This window comes from Oncorhynchus nerka, linkage group LG8 (assembly GCF_034236695.1).
Source record: "Oncorhynchus nerka isolate Pitt River linkage group LG8, Oner_Uvic_2.0, whole genome shotgun sequence".
Classification (NCBI taxonomy): domain Eukaryota; kingdom Metazoa; phylum Chordata; class Actinopteri; order Salmoniformes; family Salmonidae; genus Oncorhynchus; species Oncorhynchus nerka.
In genome coordinates this window covers 23,413,888-23,435,184 of record NC_088403.1, presented here as the reverse complement: position 1 = coordinate 23,435,184, position 21,297 = coordinate 23,413,888, and the positions used below count along the sequence as shown (strand labels likewise).

Here is a 21,297-nt window from a genome sequence, read left to right as displayed (position 1 = left end):
CTTATGAGCTTGTTTTGAGCTTCTTGTTCTTTACTGTTTTGTTTGTCTCTCATACGAAGCCTGAAAGGGAAATATATCCAGTTCAAATTATAAATCCTTTGTTAATGAAAAAAGAAGAGCTTTTATGTTCATATACCTGATTCTTCCACGTTCAGAACTGAATAAACCATAGGAAACACATGGACAATCAAGATGGTTTACATCAACAGCGTGCTGAAAGGGATACAAAAACAACACCCATAGCTTGTGGTGATTAGTATCTGCAACCATAAATTATATTAGAGAAAAAAAAGGCTCTCGGGCGATACTTTGGTTTGTCGCAGTGTTTAGTGTATTATTAGCCTGGGACGTGGCACGACATCCAAAACAAAGCAAGCCAGAGAACACTTACTACACAGAGAGTTAATAATGATGCCAACTCAAAGACACCAGTTCCACTATCCCACAACACAAACACTCCCCCTACGCTCCTTCTGCCATCACTAATTGTCCATATCTGTCTAGGCTACAGTTGGACTCATCTGATTGAGTCTCGGCCCATTCATACTCCACAGCCTCCCAGCATCGCTAGTCCCTGTCTGCCTCTCACAGTTCTGAAATCTCCCTCCTCATCTCAACCCCAATAGCTTCACACGCCACATCTCTCCTGGTCACCCAACTACCACCACACATCCAAGTGTGCACCTTGCTCTGGTTATAAGTACTTACTTTGAACTGGAGGTCTGGTGGTTGTTCCAACGCTTTGCAATAGTTTGTGAACTCTCCTCTCATCTGCTCCTCACCCCTGCTGTCAGTCACTCTCTCTCTAATTCTCTCTCTACCTCCCTCTCTTTCACTTACTCTCTCACTCTTGTCTCTCCACAAGTCTGGGCAAACGATAGCTGTTTCCCCCCTCTCTCTCTCTCTTTCTCTCACCCTCTCATTTCTGTTGCTGAGAGAGGAGGGCGTTCTGAAAAGCTTGGTTTCCTGACTCGTGATCAGGATCTCATTGCCACAAGGTCACTCCAGGGACGGCCCGCTTGGCAGGGGAGCAGCACTCAGAGAGAGAGAAGAGAGAAAGAGGGGGTAGAGAGGGAGACAGGAGGGAGGAGAGGGAGCACTTAGAGACAGAACTGGAGCTATGTAGTCACACTGGGGACAGAGTAAGAGAGCGAGAGGTTGGGTTGAGTTGAGTTGGGTTGGGGTGGGTTGGGGTGGGGTTAGCTACAGATGGGCTCTGACAGGATATAAAACAACATGAAGAACAACATGGACAACAGCATGGAGAACAGTACCCACAGAGGAAAAAATACATTTTAATATATTTAACGTCACGTAAAATGTATTTTAAGTACACTAACGGTCAAAAGTTTTAGAACACAGAGTCATTCAAGGGTTTTTCTTTATTTTTACTATTTTCTACATTGTAGAATAATGGTGAAGATATCACAACTATGAAATAACACATGTGGAATCATGTAGTAACCAAAAAAGTGTTAAACAAATCTAAATATATTTTACCTTGAAGATAGCCTTGTGATGACAGCTTTGCACACTTTTGGCATTCTCTCAACCAGCTTCATGAGGCAGTCACCTGGAATGAATTTCAATTAACAGGTGTGCCTTCTTAAAAGTTCATTTGTGTAATTTCTTTCCTTCTTAATGCGTTTGAGCCAATCAGTTGTGTTGTGATAAGGTAGGGGGGGGTATACATAAGGTAGCCCTATTTGGTAAAAGACCAAGTCCATATTCTGGCAAAAACAGCTCAAATAAGCAAAGAGAAATGACAGTCCATGATTACTTTAAGACATGAAGGTCAGTCAATATGGAATATTTCAAGAACTTTGAAAGTTTCTTCAAGTGCAGTCGCAAAAATCGCTCTATGATGAAACTGGCTCTCATGAGGACCACCACAGGAATGGAAGACACAGTGTTACCTCTGCTGCAGAGGATAAGTTTAGTAGAGTTACCAGCCTCAGAAATTGCAGCCCATATAATTGTTTCACAGAGTTTAAGTAACAGACCGCAGAGTGAAGGAAAAGCAGCCAACAGGTACTCAGCATATGTGGGAACTCCTTCAAGACTTTTGAAAAAGCTGGAAGTTGGTTGAGAGAATGCCAAGAGTGTGCAAGCTGTCATCAAGGCAAAGGGTAGCTATTTGAAGAATCTCAAATGTAAAATATATTTGGATTATTTTAACACTTTTTTGGTTACTACATGATTCCATATGTGTTATTTTATAGTTGTGATGTCTTCACTATTACTCTACAATTTAGAAAATAGTCCAAATAAAGAAAAACTCTTGAATGTGTAGGTGTTCTAAAACTTTGGACCGGTAGTGTACGTGTACATACATTTGCATCTTTGCTCAAGTGCATGTAATGACTGACAATATTCCAGAAATGAATGACAATGACATCTAGTCTACAGGGTAGGCAAAGTGGTTCCTATGTCAGATTCTTGAATCACTGATTACATATTGATCAATGGCGATAATAATTTTTTGGTCCACCAAGCCCAAAATTGTTATGGTGAGTAAAAAAAAATTACTTTTGATTTCACCTAAATGTAACATTTTTTCATAAAGAGAATGTTCAACTTTATTTAAAAAAATGTCCCATCTCAAAATTAAAAAATAAGTTACTGTAGTAAGAGCCTCTCTTCAGCTTAATTTAATAATGACAAGAAAGGTAAGCTTTTTTTTAATGATATGAGTTATCGGTTTAAATAAAAACTATACTTCATACAACACGCCGCAATATGTCATAATGTAGGTCTTGTGCTTCCAATGAGTGGTACTATATGGATCTACAGTGGATGGTTAGCTGGGTTATGGTGTGTTCGTATCCAAGTGGGGAGTGGGAATTTACCTCATCTGGGGAAAATCCACTTGAACGGCCCTCAAACTGGTAATTACTAGTTAAATCAGCCATGAAGCAAGCCCCTTGTAACAGGGGGAAAGGAAGCGTGTTGACTGCAGCAAGGCGGGGGCAAGTGAATGCCCCCAAAAATATATACATATTTTATTATACATTTCTAGCCTGTCTATGGGTAATAGGGTTGACAAGTTATGCAGTTTTTCACCACAAAGCTCCAGAAAATGGCCAAAAAGAGTAGAACCAGCTCACCTGCTTTTACACTATGATTTGACTATTAGATGTTCCATTTTTCTTTTAAAATACATTTTTAGAAAGGAATAGTTCCTTAAAACAAGAGTTGAGTTCATGTAACAGGGTTGACCTTAAAATGAGGGACATATGTAAATGAATCACTAATCACTTGAAATAAATAAAAATCTTCAGAAATAACTTTGTCAAAGCAATGAAATAACTATGGCTTTACAATAATGGTGAAAACTTTAATCATTTTGGTGCGGGGGGGGGGCTTAAAACCTTCCTAGAAGTCTTAGAGGGTCCACGGAGAGACATGTTAAAATACTGAATTGTCACTTTAGCCTTTATCAAAAATTACATTTATTGAATTCTGTTAAAGAGAACTTCATTTCAGTATTCACACTCCTTGACTTTTTCCACAGCAGCCTGAATTTAAAATGTATTACATTTAGATTTTTGGCACTGGCCTACACACTATACCAAATAATGTCAAAGTGGAATGATGTTTTTCGAATTCTTTACAAATAAATTAAAAATGAAAATCTGAAAAGTCTTGCATCAATAAGTATTCAACCCTTTTGTTATGGCAAAGCTTAAATAAGTTCAGGAGTAAACATTTGCAATCACATAAGTTGCATGAACTAATTCTGTGTGCAATAATAGTGTTTAACATGACTTTTGAATGACTCATCTATGTACCCAACACATACAATTATCTCTAAGGTCCCTCAAACGAAGGCTGGGAATTTCAAGCACAGATTCAACCATAAAGACCAGGAAGGCACCTGTTGGTAGAGGGGTAAAAAAAAAAGAAGACATAAAATATCCCTTTGAGCATACTGAAGTTATAAATTACACTTTGGATTGTGTATCAATACAACCCGGCACTACAAAGATACAGGCCTCCTTCCTAACTCCGTCACCGGAGAAGACAAAAACAGCTCAGGGATTTCAACATGACTTTAAAACAGTTACAGAGTTGAATAGCTGTGATAGGAGAAAACTGAGGCTGGACCAACATTGTAGTTACTCTACAATACTAACCTAATTGACAGACTGAAAAGAAGAAAGCCTGTACAGAATAAAATATTCCAAAACATGCATCCTGTTTGCAACAAGGCACTAAAGTAACACTACAAAAAATTAATTGGCAAAGCAATTAACTTGTCCTGAATACAAAGTATTATGTTGGGGAAAATCCAATACAACACATTACTAAGTACCACTCTCCATATTTTCAAGCATAGTGGTGGCTGCATCATCTTATGGGTATGCTTGTCATCGTTAAGGACTGGAGAGTTCTTCAGGATAAAAAAAACGGAATTGGCAAAATCCTAGAGAAACTTGGTTCAGTCTGCTTTCCACCAGACACTGGGAGATTAATTCACTTTTCAGGGGGACAATAACATAAAACACAAGGCCAAATCTACACTGGAGTTGCTTACCAAGAAGACTGAATGATACTGAGTGGCCGAGTAACAGTTTTGACTTAAATCTACGGTAAGACCTGAAAATGGTTGTCTAGCAATGTTCAACAACCTATTTGACAGAGCTTGCAGAATTTTGAAAATAATGGGCAAATGTTGCACAATCTGTGTGGAAAGCTCTTAGAGACTCCCAGCTGTAATCACTTCTAGGTAAGTGTTTCCAAGCATCTAGTAATTGGTTGATGTCATTGGAAACACGTATTCCTCTGTTTGTTACTACAAAACATAGAAACGCACCATCTTCACATATGTTGCTGTTGGTGTGGTGCTGGAGATATTTTTTTTTTCACCTTTAACCAGGTAGGCCAGTTGAGAACAAGTTCTCATTTACAACTGCGACCAGGCCAAGAACAGTTGTGTCTGGTGCAGACAAACAGAAAACTACCCACAAAACACATGTGGGAAAAAGCTTCCTAAGTATGGTTCTCAGAGACAATGGCAGGCAGCTGCCTCTGATTGAGAACCACACCCGGCCAAACAACAAAGAAATACAAAACATAGAAAATGAACATAGAATGCCCACCCTAGTCACACCCTGGCCTAACCAAAATAGAGAATAAAAGCCTCTTTGGCCAGGGCGTGACAGTACCCCCACACCCCAAAGGTGCAGACTACGGCCGCAAAAACCTGACTCTAAAGGGGAGGGTCCGGGTGGGCCTTCTTTACGGCGGCGGCTCTGGTGCGGGACGTGGACCCCACTCCACCTCAGCCCACTTTAGGTGGCGCCTCTGGAGCATGGACCCTCGCAACGGGCCCCGGACAGGAGGGAGACTCTGGCAGCTCCGGACAGGAGGGAGACTCTGGCAGCTCCGGACAGGAGGGAGACTCTATACAGCTCCGGACAGGAGGGAGACTCTATACAGCTCCGGACAGGAGGGAGACTCTATACAGCTCCGGACAGGAGGGAGACTCTATACAGCTCCGGACAGGAGGGAGACTCTATACAGCTCCGGACAGGAGGGAGACTCTATACAGCTCCGGACACGACGGAGACTCTATACAGCTCCGGACAGGAGGGAGACTCTATACAGCTCCGGACAGGAGGGAGACTCTGGCAGCTCCGGACAGGAGGGAGACTCAGGACTCGCCGGGCTGGGGAGACACACAGGAGACCTGGTTCTGGGAAAAGGCACAGGACTCACCAGGCTGTGGAGACCTACTGGAGGAATGGTCCGTGTAGGAGCCACAGGATAGACCGGGCTGTGGGGGAGCACTGGAGATCTGGTGCGTAGCCTTGACACCACTCTTCCAGGCTGAGTGCCCACTCTAGCCCGGCACGTGCGGGGAGCTGGAACAGGCTGCACTGGGATCTCCTGGCGAACTGGGGAACCTGCCTAGAGCCGACGCGGGATATCCTGGCCCGAGGAGACGCACTGGAGGTCTGGAGAGCAGGGCTGGCACCATCCGTCCTGGCTGGATCCTCACCCTAGCCCAGCAGATGCGGGGAGCTGGAATGTAGCGCACCTGGCTCAGAACGCATACTGGAGATCTGTAGCGCCAAGCTGGCATACCACGTGCAGGGCTGGGGAGGCGCACAGGAGGCCTGGTGCGTGGGGCTGGCACAGTCTTCACCAGACAGCTAGCATGCACCTCAAGACGAGTATGGAGACCTGACTCAGGTGACATCAAATCCAGGACACGCTTCGTCGGGTGGATGTCATGCCTCATGCACCAACACAGCAACTCCCTCACTACTCTCGCCTCCAGTCTCCCCATCAACTCCTTCACTGTCTCTGCTTTGCTTCCGTCGCTCACCTCCAATTTCACCTTGACTGGCTCTGGTTCCATCCTCGGCTCCTTACGGTAAGCACGGGGAGTTGGCTCAGGTCTGAATCCTGACTCTGCCACACTCCCCGTGTGCCCCCCACAAAAACATTTTTTTGGGGCTGCCTCTCGGGCTTCCTTGCCAGCCGTGTTCCCGCGTAGTGTTGCCGCTCAGCCTTAGCAGCCTCCAGTTCCTCCTGTGGACGGCGATACTCCGGCGATACTCCGGCGATACTCCCCGCCTGCCTCCAGGGTCCCTTCCCGTCCAGGATCTCCTCCCATGTCCAGGAGTCCATTATTTTATGACTGAACACCGAAATAACAAAGAGACCAAAAACAACGAACGAAACCGAAACAGTTCTGTCTGGTGCAGACACAAAAACAGAAAACAACTACCCACAAAACCCATGTGGGAAAAAGCTACCTAAGTATGGTTCTCAATCAGAGACAACGATAGATAGCTGCCTCTGATTGAGAACCACACCCGGCCAAATACAAAATACAAATACAAAACATAGAAAATGAACAGAGAATGCCCACCCTAGTCACACCCTGGCCTAACCAAAATAGAGAATAAAAGCCTCGCTATGGCCAGGGCGTGACAGTAGTGCAACACAAACAGCAACACAGAGTTGCACATAGAAAAACAAACGTACAGTCAATTAAATCAAACCAAATCAAATGTATTTATATAGCCCTTCGTACATCGGCTGATATCTCAACGTGCTGTACAGAAACCCAGCCTAAAACTCCAAACAGCAAGCAATGCAGGTGTTGAAGCACGTTGGCTAGGAAAAACTCCCTCGAAAGGCCAAAACCTAGGAAGAAACCTAGAGAGGAACCAGGCTATGAGGGGTGGCCTGTCCTCTTCTGGCTGTGCCGGGTGGAGATTATAATAGAACATGGCCAAGATGTTCAAATGTTCATAAATCTGGTCATTTATAAATCATGGTCAAATAATAAGTCTGGGACAGGTAGCAAGTCCGGTGAACAGGTCAGGATTCCATAGCCGCAGGCAGAACAGTTGAAACTGGAGCAGCAGCACGGCCAGGTGGACTGGGGACAGCAAGGAGTCATCATGCCAGGTCAATAACACAATAGAAAAAAAGTCTATATACAGTGTATGCAAATGGCGTGAGGAGGTAAAGCAATAAATAGGCCATAGTAGCGAAGTAATTGCAATTTCGCAAATTAACACTGGAGTGATAGATGTGCAGGTGATGATGTGCAAATAGAAATACTGGTGTGCAAAAGAGCAAAAAGTAAATAATAACAATATGGGGATGAGGTAGGTAGATTGGATGGGCTATTTACAGATGGGCTGTGTACAGCTGCAGCAATCTGTAAGCTGCTCAGATAGCTGATGTTTAAAGTTAGTGAGGGAGATATAAGTCTCCAACTTCAGCGATTTTTGCAATTCGTTCCAGTCATTGGCAGCAGAGAACTGGAAGGAAAGGCGGTCAAAGAGGTGTTGGTTTTGGGGATGACAGTGAGATATACCTGCTGGAGCGCGTGCTATGGGTGGGTGTTGTTATTGTGACCAGTGAGCTGAGATAAGGCGGAGCTTTACCTAGCAAAGACTTATAGATGACCTGGAGCCAGTGGGCCTGGCGACGAATATGTAGCGAGGGCCAGCCTACTAGAGCATACAGGTCGCAGTGGTGGATGGTATATGGGCTTTGGTGACAAAACGGATGGCACTGGAATAGACTGCATCCAATTTGTTGAGTTATGATGAATATGAAGTTGAAACATTTAGAAATTTCCCTAAAGGTTATGCCAGTTCCACAGTCTTCATGAGACTGATATCAGTGCATGTGATACCAAAGAGCCTACTCTGACAGTTTCATTATTAAGACAGTCACCATTTTGTTCCAATATGATTTGGCCAATTTTTGTATTTGCCATACATTCTAATCTAAAAAATATATTTCTTACAAATATATGTAAATGAATGTTGGCATATATTTTACTAAACATTTCCAAATACATTTGAAAATATATTTACCAAATATATCGACAAATACATTTGAAAATAGATTCTAAAATAGATTCTTTAATGTATTTCACAATGTATTTTGAAATTTAGTAAATACATTTTCCGATGCATTTAACATATATTGTGATATAGACTTGACATACATTCTGAAATATATTGCGGAATGTATTTAAAATGTATTTCAAATGTATTAAATCAAATTCAAATTATACATTATTTGGCCAATTTTTTATATTTAATGAATCCTAAAAATGTATCTAAAAATAGGCCTTTTTTTCAATATGAGTATAGTCCAAATACTGTTGAGTAATTAGGAGTTTGGATCAGTTAGACTTTTAACTGGTATCATTCTCAATCGACAGCACTGTACTTCTGTCGACTACAATTGCGTTCGACAAAGTAACTTTCTGAAAACTCTCCCTCTTCTCAACTAATTTCAGTTCTAATTTGCTGTGGGATCCTCTTAATGGTGGCACTTTAACAAGTTGTAGGAGGATAATCACGTCCGCTGCAGAGCAGATGGCTCCAGATGACCTTATAGGAAGCGTCGCCCCCTGTTGCAGCTGGTTTCGACCGGTTTCGACAGATTACAGCACACTGAATCAATAACCCGTGCCATTAACGCTGGACATTCCACAGCCCATGTACAATACTGACGTCAGACTAACACTGCCTATACAGGCGGGCACAAACACACACACACACACACACACACACAGCCTTGTGTTTCATAACAGGAGCTTGAGCCTAGACATACTATTAGACAGGCCTTTGATGCTGGTTTCAAAGTATTTATCAGAATGTTTGTTGAATGTTTTATCAATCCAATTTGAAATCAAATATCTGTTTGAAAAGGTCTAGTCTCTTTATGGAATGTATTTCGATTGCTGGAAAGTGCCTTTCTTTACGTCATTAGACAAAGGGAAAGGACTGAGTATTGTCCGATCTATAGAGGAGGACCCCCCCTGTGTTGTTGGATGAGGAAGCTGTGAACCGCATTTTGTGCTTAAAATGCCAATTTGAACCACCAGCTCTTCTTTCGGTATCACACTACAGTTAAAGTAACTTTAATTTGAGACATTCATCAGGAGAACATCATCAGTGGTCATTCGCCAGTATGAGTCATGGTCCCAGGTGGTAATATGCCACTCCACCATCCCCTTCCTTCCTTCTCATATTCCTCTCATCAATAATGAACTCACTCCATTTGCTCCCCTCCCCTAAGTGTGTTATATGTCCCAGTATGTCCCTCTTGAGCTCTTTCAGTGATGCCATTTTCATCAACTTATTGAATGAGAAATGAGACACAATGAATTCGAGACGCAATGAAAAAGGTCTCGGTCAACACCAGAAGTTTTATTCTATTCATTCAAATCAGAACAACTGTGGATTCACCATTATCACAGGGCACCGCTCTCAAAAACACAATTCACAAGCAGAGGACATAGGAAATTGCACTCTCCGGCAGGTCCAGTTCCTACCTCATTATTTTTCATCAGTTTAAGATGGTTGTTGGCCCTATGAACCTGGCAGAGTATAAGGGCTTTTTCTACCATTAGGTTAGCCCCATCCCTGTTTCTACCATTAGGTTAGCCCTATCCCGCCCCATCCCTGTTTCTACCATTAGATTAGCCCCATCCCTGTTTCTACCATTAGGTTAGCCCTATCCCGCCCCATCCCTGTTTCTACCATTAGATTAGCCCCATCCCTGTTTCTACCATTAGGTTAGCCCCATCCCTGTTTCTACCATTAGGTTAGCCCCATCCCTGTTTCTACCATTAGATTAGCCCCATCCCTGTTTCTACCATTAGATTAGCCCCATCCCTGTTTCTACCATTAGGTTAGCCCCATCCCTGTTTCTACCCTTAGGTTAGCCCTATCCCGCCCCATCCCTGTTTCTACCATTAGATTAGCCCCATCCCTGTTTCTACCATTAGGTTAGCCCCATCCCTGTTTCTACCCTTAGGTTAGCCCTATCCCGCCCCATCCCTGTTTCTACCATTAGATTAGCCCCATCCCTGTTTCTACCATTAGATTAGCCCTATCCCGCCCCATCCCTGTTTCTACCATTAGATTAGCCCTATCCCGCCCCATCCCTGTTTCTACCATTAGATTAGCCCCATCCCGCCCCATCCCTGTTTCTACCATTAGGTTAGCCCCATCCCATCCCTGTTTCTACCATTAGATTAGCCCCATCCCTGTTTCTACCATTAGGTTAGCCCTATCCCGCCCCATCCCTGTTTCTACCATTAGATTAGCCCCATCCCTGTTTCTACCATTAGGTTAGCCCCATCCCTGTTTCTACCATTAGGTTAGCCCCATCCCTGTTTCTACCATTAGATTAGCCCCATCCCTGTTTCTACCATTAGATTAGCCCCATCCCTGTTTCTACCATTAGATTAGCCCCATCCCTGTTTCTACCATTAGGTTAGCCCATCCCTGTTTCTACCCTTAGGTTAGCCCTATCCCGCCCCATCCCTGTTTCTACCATTAGATTAGCCCCATCCCTGTTTCTACCATTAGGTTAGCCCTATCCCGCCCCATCCCTGTTTCTACCATTAGATTAGCCCCATCCCTGTTTCTACCATTAGATTAGCCCTATCCCGCCCCATCCCTGTTTCCACCATTAGATTAGCCCTATCCCGCCCCATCCCTGTTTCTACCATTAGATTAGCCCCATCCCTGTTTCTACCATTAGATTAGCCCCATCCCACCACATCCCTGTTTCTACCATTAGATTAGCCCCATCCCTGTTTCTACCATTAGGTTAGCCCTATCCCGCCCCATCCCTGTTTCTACCATTAGATTAGCCCCATCCCTGTTTCTACCATTAGGTTAGCCCTATCCCGCCCCATCCCTGTTTCTACCATTAGATTAGCCCCATCCCTGTTTCTACCATTAGGTTAGCCCCATCCCTGTTTCTACCATTAGGTTAGCCCCATCCCTGTTTCTACCATTAGATTAGCCCCATCCCTGTTTCTACCATTAGATTAGCCCCATCCCTGTTTCTACCATTAGATTAGCCCCATCCCTGTTTCTACCATTAGGTTAGCCCATCCCTGTTTCTACCCTTAGGTTAGCCCTATCCCGCCCCATCCCTGTTTCTACCATTAGATTAGCCCCATCCCTGTTTCTACCATTAGGTTAGCCCTATCCCGCCCCATCCCTGTTTCTACCATTAGATTAGCCCCATCCCTGTTTCTACCATTAGATTAGCCCTATCCCGCCCCATCCCTGTTTCCACCATTAGATTAGCCCTATCCCGCCCCATCCCTGTTTCTACCATTAGATTAGCCCCATCCCTGTTTCTACCATTAGATTAGCCCCATCCCACCACATCCCTGTTTCTACCATTAGATTAGCCCCATCCCTGTTTCTACCATTAGGTTAGCCCTATCCCGCCCCATCCCTGTTTCTACCATTAGATTAGCCCCATCCCTGTTTCTACCATTAGGTTAGCCACATCCCTGTTTCTACCATTAGGTTAGCCCCATCCCTGTTTCTACCATTAGGTTAGCCCCATCCCTGTTTCTACCATTAGGTTAGCCCCATCCCTGTTTCTACCATTAGATTAGCCCCAACCCTGTTTCTACCATTAGGTTAGCCCCATCCCTGTTTCTACCATTAGATTAGCACCATCCCTGTTTCTACCATTAGGTTAGCCCTATCCCGCCCCATCCCTGTTTCTACCATTAGGTTAGCCCTATCCCGCCCCATCCCTGTTTCTACCATTAGGTTAGCCCCATCCCTGTTTCTACCATTAGGTTAGCCCCATCCCTGTTTCTACCATTAGGTTAGCCCCATCCCTGTTTCTACCATTAGGTTAGCCCTATCCCGCCCCATCCCTGTTTCTACCATTAGATTAGCCCCATCCCTGTTTCTACCATTAGATTAGCCCTATCCCGCCCCATCCCTGTTTCTACCATTAGATTAGCCCCATCCCGCCCCATCCCTGTTTCTACCATTAGGTTAGCCCCATCCCATCCCTGTTTCTATCATTAGGTTAGCCCCATCCCTGTTTCTACAATTAGATTAGCCCCATCCCACCACATTCCTGTTTCTACCATTAGGTTAGCCCCATCCCATCCCTTTTTCTACCATTAGATTAGCCCCATCCCTGTTTCTACCATTAGGCTAGCCCTATCCCGCCCCATCCCTGTTTCTACCATTAGATTAGCCCCATCCCTGTTTCTACCATTTAGGTTAGCCACATCCCTGTTTCTACCATTAGGTTAGCCCCATCCCTGTTTCTACCATTAGGTTAGCACCATCCCTGTTTCTAACATTAGATTAGCCCCATCCCTGTTTCTACCCTTAGGTTAGCCCTATCCCGCCCCATCCCTGTTTCTACCATTAGGTTAGCCCTATCCCGCCCCATCCCTGTTTCTACCATTAGATTAGCCCTATCCCGCCCCATCCCTGTTTCCACCATTAGATTAGCCCTATCCCGCCCCATCCCTGTTTCTACCATTAGATTAGCCCCATCCCTGTTTCTACCATTAGATTAGCCCCATCCCACCACATCCCTGTTTCTACCATTAGATTAGCCCCATCCCTGTTTCTACCATTAGGTTAGCCCTATCCCGCCCCATCCCTGTTTCTACCATTAGATTAGCCCCATCCCTGTTTCTACCATTAGGTTAGCCACATCCCTGTTTCTACCATTAGGTTAGCCATCCTAGGTTAGCCCCATCCCTGTTTCTACCATTAGGTTAGCCCCATCCCTGTTTCTACCATTAGATTAGCCCCAACCCTGTTTCTACCATTAGGTTAGCCCCATCCCTGTTTCTACCATTAGATTAGCCCCATCCCTGTTTCTACCATTAGGTTAGCCCTATCCCGCCCCATCCCTGTTTCTACCATTAGGTTAGCCCTATCCCGCCCCATCCCTGTTTCTACCATTAGGTTAGCCCCATCCCTGTTTCTACCATTAGGTTAGCCCCATCCCTGTTTCTACCATTAGGTTAGCCCCATCCCTGTTTCTACCATTAGGTTAGCCCCATCCCTGTTTCTACCATTAGATTAGCCCCATCCCTGTTTCTACCATTAGATTAGCCCTATCCCGCCCCATCCCTGTTTCTACCATTAGATTAGCCCTATCCCGCCCCCATCCCTGTTTCTACCATTAGATTAGCCCCATCCCGCCCATCCCTGTTTCTACCATTAGGTTAGCCCCATCCATCCCTGTTTCTATCATTAGGTTAGCCCCATCCCTGTTTCTACAATTAGATTAGCCCCATCCCACCACATTCCTGTTTCTACCATTAGGTTAGCCCCATCCCATCCCTGTTTCTACCATTAGATTAGCCCCATCCCTGTTTCTACCATTAGGCTAGCCCTATCCCGCCCCATCCCTGTTTCTACCATTAGATTAGCCCCATCCCTGTTTCTACCATTTAGGTTAGCCACATCCCTGTTTCTACCATTAGGTTAGCACCATCCCTGTTTCTACCATTAGATTAGCCCCATCCCTGTTTCTACCCTTAGGTTAGCCCTATCCCGCCCCATCCCTGTTTCTACCATTAGGTTAGCCCTATCCCGCCCCATCCCTGTTTCTACCATTAGATTAGCCCCATCCCTGTTTCTACCATTAGATTAGCCCTATCCCGCCCCATCCCTGTTTCTACCCTTAGATTAGCCCCATCCCGCCCCATCCCTGTTTCTACCATTAGGTTAGCCCCATCCCATCCCTGTTTCTACCATTAGGTTAGCCCCATCACTGTTTCTACCATTAGATTAGCCCCATCCCACCCCATCCCTGTTTCAACCATTGGGTTAGCCCCATCCCTGTTTCTACCATTAGATTAGCCCCATCCCACCCCATCCCTGTTTCAACCATTAGGTTAGCCCCATCCAAACCCATCCCTGTTTCTACCATTAGGTTAGCCCCATCCCTGTTTCTACCATTAGGTTAGCCCCATCCCTGTTTCTACCATTAGATTAGCCCCATCCCTGTTTCTACCATTAGGTTAGCCCCATCCCTGTTTTTACCATTAGATTAGCCCCATCCCTGTTTCTACCATTAGGTTAGCCCTATCCTGCCCCATCGCTGTTTCTACCATTAGGTTAGCCCTATCCCGCCCCATCCCTTTTTCTACCATTAGGTTAGCCCCATCCCTGTTTCTACCATTAGGTTAGCCCCATCCCTGTTTCTACCATTAGATTAGCCCCATCCCTGTTTCTACCATTAGGTTAGCCCTATCCCGCCCCATCCCTGTTTCTACCATTAGATTAGCCCCATCCCTGTTTCTACCATTAGATTAGCCCTATCCCGCCCATCCCTGTTTCTACCATTAGATTAGCCCTATCCCGCCCCATCCCTGTTTCTACCATTAGATTAGCCCCATCCCGCCCCATCCCTGTTTCTACCATTAGGTTAGCCCCATCCCATCCCTGTTTCTACCATTAGGTTAGCCCCATCCCTGTTTCTACCATTAGATTAGCCCCATCCCACCACATTCCTGTTTCTACCATTAGGTTAGCCCCATCCCACCACATTCCTGTTTCTACCATTAGATTAGCCCCATCCCTGTTTCTACCATTAGGCTAGCCCTATCCCGCCCCATCCCTGTTTCTACCATTTAGGTTAGCCACATCCCTGTTTCTACCATTAGGTTAGCCCCATCCCTGTTTCTACCATTAGGTTAGCACCATCCCTGTTTCTACCATTAGATTAGCCCCATCCCTGTTTCTACCCTTAGGTTAGCCCTATCCCGCCCCATCCCTGTTTCTACCATTAGGTTAGCCCTATCCCGCCCCATCCCTGTTTCTACCATTAGATTAGCCCCATCACTGTTTCTACCATTAGATTAGCCCTATCCTGCCCCATCCCTGTTTCTACCCTTAGATTAGCCCCATCCCGCCCCATCCCTGTTTCTACCATTAGGTTAGCCCCATCCCATCCCTGTTTCTACCATTAGGTTAGCCCCATCCCTGTTTCTACCATTAGGTTAGCCCCATCCCTGTTTCTACCATTAGATTAGCCCCATCCCACCCCATCCCTGTTTCAACCATTGGGTTAGCCCCATCCCTGTTTCTACCATTAGATTAGCCCCATCCCACCCCATCCCTGTTTCAACCATTAGGTTAGCCCCATCCCAACCCATCCCTGTTTCTACCATTAGGTTAGCCCCATCCCTGTTTCTACCATTAGATTAGCCCCATCCCACCCCATCCCTGTTTCTACCTTTGGGTTAGCTCCATCCCTGTTTCTACCATTAGGTTAGCCCCATCCCATCCCTGTTTCTACCATTAGGTTAGCCCCATCCCTGTTTCTACCATTAGGTTAGCCCCATCCCTGTTTCTACCATTAGATTAGCCCCATCCCATCCCATCCCTGTTTCAACCATTGGGTTAGCCCCATCCCTGTTTCTACCATTAGATTAGCCCCATCCCACCCCATCCCTGTTTCAACCATTAGGTTAGCCCCATCCCAACCCATCCCTGTTTCTACCATTAGGTTAGCCCCATCCCTGTTTCTACCATTAGATTAGCCCCATCCCACCCCATCCCTGTTTCTACCTTTGGGTTAGCTCCATCCCTGTTTCTACCATTAGATTAGCCGCATCCCACCCCATCCCTGTTTCAACCATTAGGTTAGCCCCATCCCACCCCATCCCTGTTTCTACCATTGGGTTAGCCCCATCCCTGTTTCTACCATTAGGTTAGCCCCATCCCACCCCATCCCTGTTTCTACCATTGGGTTATCCCCATCCCTGTTTCTACCATTAGGTTAGCCCCATCCCTGTTTCTACCATTGGGTTAGCCCCATCCCTGTTTCTACCATTAGGTTAGCCCCATCCCTGTTTCTACCATTAGGTTAGCCCCATCCCATCCCTGTTTCAACCATTAGGTTAGCCCCATCCCTGTTTCTACCATCAGATTAGTCCTATCCCTGTTTCTACCATTAGGTTAGCCCCATCCCTGTTTCTACCATTAGGTTAGCCCCATCCCACCCCATCCCTGTTTCTACCATTAGGTTAGCCCCATCTCATCCCTGTTTCTACCATTAGGTTAGCCCCATCCCATCCCTGTTTCTACCATTAGGTTAGCCCGATCCCATCCCTGTTTCTACCATTAGGTTAGCCCGACCCCATCCCATCCCTGTTTCAACCATTAGATTAGCCCCATCCCTGTTTCTACCATTAGGTTAGCCACATCCCTGTTTCTACCATTAGGTTAGCCACATCCCTGTTTCTACCATTGGGTTAGGTTTCTACCATTAGCCCCATCCCTGTTTCAACCATTAGGTTAGCCCCATCCCTGTTTCTACCATCAGATTAGCCCTATCCCTGTTTCTACCATTAGGTTAGCCCCATCCCTGTTTCTACCATTAGGTTAGCCCCATCCCATCCCTGTTTCTACCATTAGGTTAGCCCGATCCCATCCCTGTTTCTACCATTAGGTTAGCCCCACCCCATCCCATCCCTGTTTCAACCATTAGATTAGCCCCATCCCTGTTTCTACCATTAGGTTAGCCACATCCCTGTTTCTACCATTGGGTTAGCCCCATCCCTGTTTCTACCATTAGGTTAGCCCCATCCCTGTTTCTACCATTAGGTTAGCCCCATCCCACCCCATCCCTGTTTCAACCATTAGGTTAGCCCCATCCCTGTTTCTACCATTAGGTTAGCCCCATCTCATCCCTGTTTCTACCATTAGGTTAGCCCCATCCCTGTTTCTACCATTAGGTTAGCCCCATCCATGTTTCAACCATTAGGTTAGCCCCATCCCTGTTTCTTCCATTATGTTAGCCCCATCCCACCCCATCCCTGTTTCTACCATTAGGTTAGCCCCATCTCTGTTTCTACCATTAGGTTAGCCCCATCCCACCCCATCCCTGTTTCAACCATTAGGTTAGCCCCATCCCTGTTTCTACCATTAGGTTAGCCCTATCCCGCCCCATCCCTGTTTCTACCATTAGATTAGCCCCATCCCTGTTTCTACCATTAGATTAGCCCTATCCCTCCCCATCCCTGTTTCTACCATTAGATTAGCCCTATCCCGCCCCATCCCTGTTTCTACCATTAGATTAGCCCCATCTCATCCCTGTTTCTACCATTAGGTTAGCCCCATCCCTGTTTCTACCATTAGGTTAGCCCCATCTCTGTTTCTACCATTAGGTTAGCCCCATCCCACCCCATCCCTGTTTCAACCATTAGGTTAGCCCCATCCCTGTTTCTACCATTAGCTTAGCCCCATCCCACCCCATCCCTGTTTCAACCATTAGGTTAGCCCCATCCCTGTTTCTACCATTAGGTTAGCCCCATCCCTGTTTCTACCATTAGATTAGCCCCATCCCTGTTTCTACCCTTAGGTTAGCCCTATCCCGCCCCATCCCTGTTTCTACCATTAGGTTAGCCCTATCCCGCCCCATCCCTGTTTCTACCATTAGATTAGCCCTATCCCGCCCCATCCCTGTTTCCACCATTAGATTAGCCCTATCCCGCCCCATCCCTGTTTCTACCATTAGATTAGCCCCATCCCTGTTTCTACCATTAGATTAGCCCCATCCCACCACATCCCTGTTTCTACCATTAGATTAGCCCCATCCCTGTTTCTACCATTAGGTTAGCCCTATCCCGCCCCATCCCTGTTTCTACCATTAGATTAGCCCCATCCCTGTTTCTACCATTAGGTTAGCCACATCCCTGTTTCTACCATTAGGTTAGCCCCATCCCTGTTTCTACCATTAGGTTAGCCCCATCCCTGTTTCTACCATTAGATTAGCCCCAACCCTGTTTCTACCATTAGGTTAGCCCCATCCCTGTTTCTACCATTAGATTAGCCCCATCCCTGTTTCTACCATTAGATTAGCCCCATCCCTGTTTCTACCATTAGGTTAGCCCTATCCCGCCCCATCCCTGTTTCTACAATTAGGTTAGCCCTATCCCGCCCCATCCCTGTTTCTACCATTAGGTTAGCCCCATCCCTGTTTCTACCATTAGGTTAGCCCCATCCCTGTTTCTACCATTAGGTTAGCCCCATCCCTGTTTCTACCATTAGATTAGCCCCATCCCTGTTTCTACCATTAGGTTAGCCCTATCCCGCCCCATCCCTGTTTCTACCATTAGATTAGCCCCATCCCTGTTTCTACCATTAGATTAGCCCTATCCCGCCCCATCCCTGTTTCTACCATTAGATTAGCCCTATCCCGCCCCCATCCCTGTTTCTACCATTAGATTAGCCCCATCCCGCCCCATCCCTGTTTCTACCATTAGGTTAGCCCCATCCATCCCTGTTTCTATCATTAGGTTAGCCCCATCCCTGTTTCTACAATTAGATTAGCCCCATCCCACCACATTCCTGTTTCTACCATTAGGTTAGCCCCATCCCATCCCTGTTTCTACCATTAGATTAGCCCCATCCCTGTTTCTACCATTAGGCTAGCCCTATCCCGCCCCATCCCTGTTTCTACCATTAGATTAGCCCCATCCCTGTTTCTACCATTTAGGTTAGCCACATCCCTGTTTCTACCATTAGGTTAGCCCCATCCCTGTTTCTACCATTAGGTTAGCACCATCCCTGTTTCTACCATTAGGTTAGCACCATCCCTGTTTCTACCATTAGATTAGCCCCATCCCTGTTTCTACCCTTAGGTTAGCCCTATCCCGCCCCATCCCTGTTTCTACCATTAGGTTAGCCCTATCCCGCCCCATCCCTGTTTCTACCATTAGATTAGCCCCATCCCTGTTTCTACCATTAGATTAGCCCTATCCCGCCCCATCCCTGTTTCTACCCTTAGATTAGCCCCATCCCGCCCCATCCCTGTTTCTACCATTAGGTTAGCCCCATCCCATCCCTGTTTCTACCATTAGGTTAGCCCCATCCCTGTTTCTACCATTAGGTTAGCCCCATCACTGTTTCTACCATTAGATTAGCCCCATCCCTGTTTCTACCATTAGATTAGCCCCATCCCTGTTTCTACCATTAGGTTAGCCCTATCCTGCCCCATCCCTGTTTCTACCATTAGGTTAGCCCTATCCCGCCCCATCCCTTTTTCTACCATTAGGTTAGCCCCATCCCTGTTTCTACCATTAGGTTAGCCCCATCCCTGTTTCTACCATTAGATTAGCCCCATCCCTGTTTCTACCATTAGGTTAGCCCTATCCCGCCCCATCCCTGTTTCTACCATTAGATTAGCCCCATCCCTGTTTCTACCATTAGATTAGCCCTATCCCGCCCCATCCCTGTTTCTACCATTAGATTAGCCCTATCCCGCCCCATCCCTGTTTCTACCATTAGATTAGCCCCATCCCGCCCCATCCCTGTTTCTACCATTAGGTTAGCCCCATCCCATCCCTGTTTCTACCATTAGGTTAGCCCCATCCCTGTTTCTACCATTAGATTAGCCCCATCCCACCACATTCCTGTTTCTACCATTAGGTTAGCCCCATCCCACCACATTCCTGTTTCTACCATTAGATTAGCCCCATCCCTGTTTCTACCATTAGGCTAGCCCTATCCCGCCCCATCCCTGTTTCTACCATTTAGGTTAGCCACATCCCTGTTTCTACCATTAGGTTAGCCCCATCCCTGTTTCTACCATTAGGTTAGCACCATCCCTGTTTCTACCATTAGATTAGCCCCATCCCTGTTTCTACCCTTAGGTTAGCCCTATCCCGCCCCATCCCTGTTTCTACCATTAGGTTAGCCCTATCCCGCCCCATCCCTGTTTCTACCATTAGATTAGCCCCATCACTGTTTCTACCATTAGATTAGCCCTATCCTGCCCCATCCCTGTTTCTACCCTTAGATTAGCCCCATCCCGCCCCATCCCTGTTTCTACCATTAGGTTAGCCCCATCCCATCCCTGTTTCTACCATTAGGTTAGCCCCATCCCTGTTTCTACCATTAGGTTAGCCCCATCCCTGTTTCTACCATTAGATTAGCCCCATCCCACCCCATCCCTGTTTCAACCATTGGGTTAGCCCCATCCCTGTTTCTACCATTAGATTAGCCCCATCCCACCCCATCCCTGTTTCAACCATTAGGTTAGCCCCATCCCAACCCATCCCTGTTTCTACCATTAGGTTAGCCCCATCCCTGTTTCTACCATTAGATTAGCCCCATCCCACCCCATCCCTGTTTCTACCTTTGGGTTAGCTCCATCCCTGTTTCTACCATTAGGTTAGCCCCATCCCATCCCTGTTTCTACCATTCGGTTAGCCCCATCCCTGTTTCTACCATTAGGTTAGCCCCATCCCTGTTTCTACCATTAGATTAGCCCCATCCCATCCCTGTTTCAACCATTGGGTTAGCCCCATCCCTGTTTCTACCATTAGATTAGCCCCATCCCACCCCATCCCTGTTTCAACCATTAGGTTAGCCCCATCCCAACCCATCCCTGTTTCTACCATTAGGTTAGCCCCATCCCTGTTTCTACCATTAGATTAGCCCCATCCCACCCCATCCCTGTTTCTACCTTTGGGTTAGCTCCATCCCTGTTTCTACCATTAGATTAGCCCCATCCCACCCCATCCCTGTTTCAACCATTAGGTTAGCCCCATCCCACCCCATCCCTGTTTCTACCATTGGGTTAGCCCCATCCCTGTTTCTACCATTAGGTTAGCCCCATCCCACCCCATCCCTGTTTCTACCATTGGGTTATCCCCATCCCTGTTTCTACCATTAGGTTAGCCCCATCCCTGTTTCTACCATTGGGTTAGCCCCATCCCTGTTTCTACCATTAGGTTAGCCCCATCCCTGTTTCTACCATTAGGTTAGCCCCATCCCACCCCATCCCTGTTTCAACCATTAGGTTAGCCCCATCCCTGTTTCTACCATCAGATTAGTCCTATCCCTGTTTCTACCATTAGGTTAGCCCCATCCCTGTTTCTACCATTAGGTTAGCCCCATCCCACCCCATCCCTGTTTCTACCATTAGGTTAGCCCCATCTCATCCCTGTTTCTACCATTAGGTTAGCCCCATCCCATCCCTGTTTCTACCATTAGG

General features: G+C 46.3%; 1 protein-coding gene across 2 annotated transcripts in view; it reads right to left on the bottom strand.

The window, feature by feature from the left end:
- The window catches only part of LOC115132983 (pleiotrophin-like), a 49,299-nt gene extending 48,359 nt beyond the window's left edge, over positions 1-940 (bottom strand). The window contains exon 1 of one of the 2 annotated variants that reach the window (XM_029665759.2): positions 709-940. The gene's annotated coding sequence lies outside the window, so the exon portion shown is untranslated. The remainder of the gene's footprint in view (positions 1-708) is intronic. The other variant, XM_029665760.2, reaches the window with a different exon arrangement.
- Between the last annotated feature and the right edge of the window lie 20,357 nt (positions 941-21,297).